At 45.9% G+C, this 7271-nt stretch overlaps 1 pseudogene; it reads right to left on the bottom strand.

Annotated features, from left to right (window-relative positions):
• Nucleotides 1-1070: 1070 nt before the first annotated feature.
• LOC126427047 (5S ribosomal RNA) lies at nt 1071-1188 on the bottom strand (annotated as a pseudogene).
• Nucleotides 1189-7271: the final 6083 nt, after the last annotated feature.

Below are 7271 nucleotides of genomic sequence, written 5' to 3'. Positions count from 1 at the left end.
ATTGATTTTAAGTGCGTAACGAATTGCCAGCTGTGTTCTTTTAACTTTAGGTCGACTTTTTAACTATCCCCCAGTGCGTGTTGCCGTATTAGTGTATATTTTAACTCCCATCATCTCCATTTACTGTGTTTTTTATGTCCCACTTTTATCCCCCTTTTTATGTAACAGTTCCCCTTTCATGTTTTTTGTAAAGCCATTTGGCTGAAGAGCGGTGCACTGTGCTGTTGTCAGCCCTCACCTGTCCATGTGGGGCATGGGAATGAAATTACAATAAAAGAAAAAAAAACAGGAAGAAGTCAGTAAGCTCCTGAAATATTGTGCAGCTTCCACAACATTATCCGGCGCGAAGCTCGTGAATCAATGAAGCAGTTACTATGTCAGGAAAGTCTTAAACAGAATAACTGCTGCTTATTGTATGTCGGCTAAGTTCAAAGACAATAACATAAAAGGCAATAAGATAAAGAAATGTATATAGTAGATGGTTCTTTCTACAGGTAAAAAAGGAACTACTTGTTGCCAGCATATGGTGTATCTGAAAATGTAACAAGTACCGTGATCAGACTAATCCTTGCTAAATTGTATGTTAGCACTTTCCTCTACCGATCCCTTCAGTTCCTACCCTGATGAGGGAGCGATCAGCAATAGCTTCCATAAGCCATTCAATTCCCACACAGACAGTACTTTTCACAAAATAGAAATTTTCCTAACACATGAGTTTTTTATTTCAGAACACGAAGCGATTCCACACATTTTCACAGTGTACTGGAATGACAAGACCACATGGGCACCACTGGACCCCAGAGAAAGCGACTGTCCAGTGAGATTTGAAACATGAGCTACACAGGTTAAGCATTTAACAAGAGCAGAGAGCACTCCGTCTCCAGACCATAAGTGGCCCATCGGGACCATCCGACCGCCGTGTCATCCTCACTGAGGATGCGGATAGGAGGGGCGTGTGGTCAGCACACCGCTCTCCCGGTTGTTGCGATGGTTTTCTTTGACAGGAGCCGCTACTATTCGGTCGAGTAGCTCCTCAATTGGCATCATGAGGATGGGTGCACCCCGAAAAATGGCAACAGCACATGGCGGCCCGGATGGTCACCCATCCAAGTGCCGGCCACGCCCGACAGCGCTTAACTTTGGTGATCTGACGGGAACCGGTGTATCCACTGCGGCAAGGTCGTTGCCAAGCATTTAACAAGGTGATTAGCAAAATAAGTGGATACTTTGAGTGCTTTGGCCTGCTTCATTTATGATAGAACAATAACGAAATAACTGATACGTAATTTGGACCAATTTCCAGGAGCTTCGCAACATCTCAACATCTAATGTAGGTGCAGTGCGCGCCCGCCGACTAAGCTCTGATAGTACTGTACGGGCATTTATTTGCGTTAGTGCTGAACGCATGATGAAAAAGGTATAACATCTTGTTTGTGAAGTCCAGGAGACCTTGACTACGCTAAAGAGTCAGAATCTCGTAATTTCTAAATTTCCTTAAATGTTTGCATTGATCTGTAATTATCAAGCCTGCGTCTCCTTTAGAAACCATGCCTGAATATTCATATAAGACGATGAACTCGGATTTTGTCTTGAATTACACCCCCAGACACTGAATATGAGCCATTCATGCCGCTATGTGGCTTTGACGATTAAGTTCGGTGGTGGCAAAGCTTAGACAAAGCACAAGAAAGTGGAAGTGGGGGAGGATACTTGGAAGTAACACGATTGAATATTGAACCAGAACATTAGCTGTGAACCTCATTCGATGCTGCCCTAAAGTGTAGTAATTCGTGCCTTATCGTGTAGGAGAAATGTTTTTGTAATCTGTTACCTTTACTACCAAATAACTTGAAAATGGAGGATTTTGGCGATGAGAGCAATAATTTACGATGACTTCTCTCCTCCACAGTATAACGTGAAGAACTGCATCAGCATCACCTCAGCTGCATTGGTGATATTTCTTAAGGGAAAAAAATTCAAGCACTACAAGCAAGGATTGAGGAAGCTGCGGTGTAAGTGAATGGAGCTCTTTTTGCATGAAACAATGATTAAATGCTCGGAGTCAAGATACACGTAGTAGAATTTGTGAAGAAAGAAAAAGTGTAAGATAATGAATTCACTTGGTGCATATGTATGGAAAACACAATATAAAATGCATGAACATGTCTGATAAACAGGTCAGCCATTATGGCTACGCGCAAACATCGACTCAGAACATTTGATATCCTTTCCGAACATCGTATCTGTACCTTCAAATCATTTGAGATCAGCTTCTCTCACTCGCAAATAATAGGTAGGTGAATAATTTCATAGTGATTTTGTTTCGCATGTTGGTATTCTGTTTGCAACGGATTTATTTATCAATTACTGATGTCAAAGAATCACACTGCTGGGCTTTGCCTTCATTCTTTCCGCTCGTTTTCAGGCTCTTTACTGGCTCAGCTTCACTTACGACTCACAACTCTGGTCTGACACGAGAGAGTGCTCTGCTGGGCCTAAATGTACACCAACTATCGGCTGTCTTAATCACTTAAATGTTAATTCATTAATTATTTAGCCGACACCATAATTTTAGTTGCAGACAAAAAGTTTTTTCAGATGGTATAATTATCTGCTAGAAAGTTTTACCTGATAAAAAAATTTCACAATAGTTCAATACTACTAACTGGCAGAATACAGGGTATACACACCTTCAAGACACTCATCTGTCCAATCTTCACTATGGCCGTCCTATCCACCTTACTCCTTCCCTCAAATACCTTGGCCTCACCCTCGACCGCCACCTCACCTGGACTCCCCACCTCCTTACCATCCAACACAAAGCTCACAACATACTCTGCCTCCTGAAACTCCTGTCCGGCTGGACGTGGGGTCTGCATCCTTCCACCATCCTTCACACCTACAAAACCTTGATCCGCCCCATCCTCTGTTATACCAGCGTAGCTTGGATTTCTGCCCCTCCCCGGTTCTACAAAGCCCTCCAAATCCTCGAACGCCATGCGTTCCGCCTCGCCTTCTGCATTCGCATTCCATCCCCCATGCACATCCTCTACGACCTCATCCCCTTCCCCCACCTTCACATGTTCCTTGAACACATCTGCACACTATACAGGGTGTTACAAAAAGGTACGGCCAAACTTTCAGGAAACATTCCTCACACACAAAGAAAGAAAATGTTATGTGGACATGTGTCCAGCAACGCTTACTTTGCATGTTAGAGCTCATTTTATTACTTCTCTTCAAATCACATTAATCATGGAATAGAAACACGCAGCAACAGAACGTACCAGCGTGACTTCAAACACTTTGTTACAGGAAATGTTCAAAATGTCCTCCGTTAGCGAGGATACATGCATCCACCCTCCGTCGCATGGAATCCCTGAAGCACTGATGCAGCCCTGGAGAATGGCGTATTGTATCACAGCCGTCCACAATACGAGCACGAAGAGTCTCTACTGGGGTTGCGTAGACAAGAGCTTTCAAATGCCCCCATAAATGAAAGTCAAGAGGGTTGAGGTTAGGAGAGCGTGGAGGCCATGGAATTGGTCCACCTCTACCAATCCATCAGTCATCGAATCTGTTGTTGAGAAGCGTACGAACACTTCGACTGAAATGTGCAGGAGCTCCATCGTGCATGCACCACATGTTGTGTCGTACTTGTAAAGACACATGTTCTAGCAGCACAGGTAGAGTACCCCGTGTGAAATCATGATAACGTGCTCCATTGAGCGCAGGTGGAACAACATGGGGCCCAATCAAGACATCACCAACAATGCCTGTCCAAACGTTCACAGAAAATCTGTGTTGATGACGTGATTGCACAATTGCGTGCGGATTCTCGTCAGCCCACACATGTTGATTGTGAAAATTACGGTTTGATCACGTTGGAATGAAGCCTCATCCGTAAAGTGAACATTTGCACTGAAATGAGGATTGACACATTGTTGGATGAACCATTCGCAGAAGTGTACCCGTGGAGGCCAATCAGCTGCTGATAGTGCCTGCACAAGCTGTACATGGTACGGAAACAACTGGTTCTCTCGTAGCACTCTCCATACAGTGACGTGGTCAACGTTACCTCGTACAGCAGCAACTTCTCTGACGCTGACATTAGGGTTATCGTCAACTGCACGAAGAATTGCCTGGTCCATTGCAGGTGTCCTCGTCGTTCTAGGTCTTCCCCAGTCGCGAGTCATAGCCTGGAATGTTCCGTGCCCCCTAAGACGCCGATCAATTGCTTCGAACTTCTTTCTGTCGGGACACCTTCGATCTGGAAATCTGCCTTGATACAAACGTACCGCGCCACGGCTATTGCCCCGTGCTAATCCATACATCAAATGGGCATCTTCCAACTCCGCATTTGTAAACATTGCACTGACTGCAAAACCAAGTTCGTGACGTACACTAACCTGTTGATGCGACGTACTGATGTGCTTGATGCTAGTACTGTAGAGCAATGAGTCGCATGTCAACACAAGCACCGAAGTCAACATTACCTTCCTTCAATTGGGCCAACTGGCAGTGAATCGAGGAAGTACAGTACATACTGACGAAACTAAAATGAGCTCTAACATGGAAATTAAGCGTTTCCAGACACATGTCCACATAACATTTTTTCTCTATTTGTGTGTGAGGAATGTTTCCTGAAAGTTTGGCTGTACCTTTTTGTAACACCCTGTATATTGTCCGCCGCCTTGATCCCCTTCACCTCCTGGTGTCTCCCTTCCTTTCCACCCCCAACCAGTTGCCGCGCCTTTAACGCTGTGTCCCACCCTCTCTCCATCTCCACACCCTCCGCCTCCTTTTCCCACGCAACTTCCACCATCTACCCCTCCTGGATGATGAGCTTCGCCCTGACATCTACCCTTCCTACCAACTCTAACCCCATCTTCCTGCCTCCTCCTCAGGGCTCCCTCTCCTCCCCCTACCTTCTGCTGAGCGGCTTCCCCCTCCTACTCCGCCCTCTCTTGTGCTCCGTTTCAGTGTCTCTACACTCCCTCCTGCCTTGTCTCCCCTCTTCATCTTGTGCCCCGCCAGTCTCCTGCCTCTTCGTGTACCTGCTGATGCCCCTACTCTCTTCATCCCACAGCCTCCCCTGCTGCCCCTTGCTCTCCCCTCCTTTTCCATCCTCTCCGATCTTTTCCCTCAGCAGGTGCCACCTGGCAGTTTTATACTGCACCATGTGTGCTCCAAGTGGGTTTTAAGTGAGTTGTTCTAGAGTGTTTTTGATACTGTGGCTGACTTTTAACCTGTGCTTGTGCATTCAGTGTCTTCTTTGTGTTTTAAGAGCCGCCAACTGTGTTTTTTAACTTTATGGTGACTTTTTTTAATTGCCCCCTCATGAACGTCTCCCTGTCAGTGTATTTTTACATCCATTATCTCCCCTTACTCTGTTTTATGTTCCCCTTTTTTATCGCCTTATATATGTAGCATTTTATTCTGGTTTTAGTTGTCATGTCACTTGGCTGAAGAGCAGCGGACTGTGCCGCTGACAGCCTTCCTCTTCCCATATGGGGCAGGGGAATGAAATCACAACAAAGAAAAAAAACCATCCTCACCTATGCAAACTCTACATGGATCTCCACCACTCCTAAGTTTTAGCACTCTAAATTCTTGTCCCTGTTCGCTTTGCAAATCCTTTTATCCTCACACAACCGTCTCCTGTAGAAGTCACTTCCTCAGACATGTCCAATATCTTCGTCAATCCTAGGTCTACCGCAAAATCTAACTCATAAAAACTTTGAACTATAGTAGTGGTTTGACTTTACGTCCTACCTTCGTTACAGTTCGAAACATTTCATGTCTCCAAGTTCGATTGACAGCTAGGTGATGACGTTAATCCTGGTATCTATCCATCATATCAGTTATACCCTATACTACCTCCTCCTCCTCCTCCAAAAGGAGGCTCCAACTCAGCCTGGATAACTGTGATCGTACCCCCTACGTCCTGCCCCTTGACGCTCCCATTACTGATCACACATCCTCTCTCATCCACCTGTTGAAGTGCATCTGCATCCAAATCCCTCACCTAAGAATGGGTGCTAGGAGCCCGCACGACTTGCATCCTTGCAGATCTCAAAATCACGTACATTAGCACCTTATGAAGATGAGATACTCTTCATTCTTAAAAATATGCTTTACGTGGTAATTGTTTTAATAATCGGACGAAGAGCGGCAGCATGGTGACTGCCAATCTGCCTCCTATGGGGGTTGTGAATAGCAGATAAAAAGTGCGATAAAAGTTGTAGTAGTAAGATCTTGCCAAAATACACCGAGATGGCGTAAGTCATGGGATACCGATATGCATACAGGAGCAACGTGAATTAGGAGGCTTGTCTGTTCCGCTGAAAAGTGTAGCGCAATTGCCGAAAATGCCCTATAGGTAGACACTTGATATCTGCTTAGAAAATAAATGGACCTGTACACTTCATCCGGCACTCCGAACTTTTATAGAACGGGAATAGCCCTTAACTTACGGTACAATAAAAACTACCCTCTGCCGCACACTTAACTGTGATGCTCAGAGTGTGTACCTTGAAAGAAAGTTCCTGTGTTAGCGGTGCTGATGGGTACTGTAGCCTTCACGGCGTCCTGTGGTCTTGCGCGAGCTAACCTGCTGACGGCAGATTAGGCCGGTGTCTGCCCGGCAGTCCTCAGGGCCCTAACCTCCGCCTTTGCCGGCGGCGCCGAGGTCAGTGTCGCCATTACAGCCGCGTCACCGGCTGTCGGCCCGCCATGCGCCGAATGTTGAGATACCGCCTGCCGGCCGAATATTCCCTCCAGCTCGTGACGTCACTGCTGACGCACAAGGTTACAGTAGCGCCGTTTCAAACGCTGCTGTCATAAAAACAGCAGCGCAGCAACACCCGCAACCACTGACTTGTAAGTACTGAACAGCAGAGCTCGATAGTGAGAGACCAAAACGATAAGTGTCTCAAGTAACTACCAATTACACATGCACGACCCGCATATAACGTTGCTGAAGCGTGTGGTATCGACACCAAGAAGGACAAACACAGGATATTGAACTATACAAAAGAGGACAGCTTGACTCGTCATGGGTTTGTTTGACTCACTGGAGCTGCTGAAATAACTCAACAGGCAGACGCCTGAAGAAGATCCCAACTACCCCACGACAGCGTATTTAGGAAGCTCTAAGACCCAGTGTTAAATGAGCCTCTACGTGTCGTTACTGTAGGGGCCACGAAGTGATTACTAGACTAATTACGACTCGCATAGAGATATTTAAGCACTATTCTTGCCAATGGAGC

Source organism: Schistocerca serialis, chromosome 1 (genome assembly GCF_023864345.2).
Source record: "Schistocerca serialis cubense isolate TAMUIC-IGC-003099 chromosome 1, iqSchSeri2.2, whole genome shotgun sequence".
Classification (NCBI taxonomy): domain Eukaryota; kingdom Metazoa; phylum Arthropoda; class Insecta; order Orthoptera; family Acrididae; genus Schistocerca; species Schistocerca serialis.
This window is presented reverse-complemented; position numbering and strand designations above follow the sequence as displayed.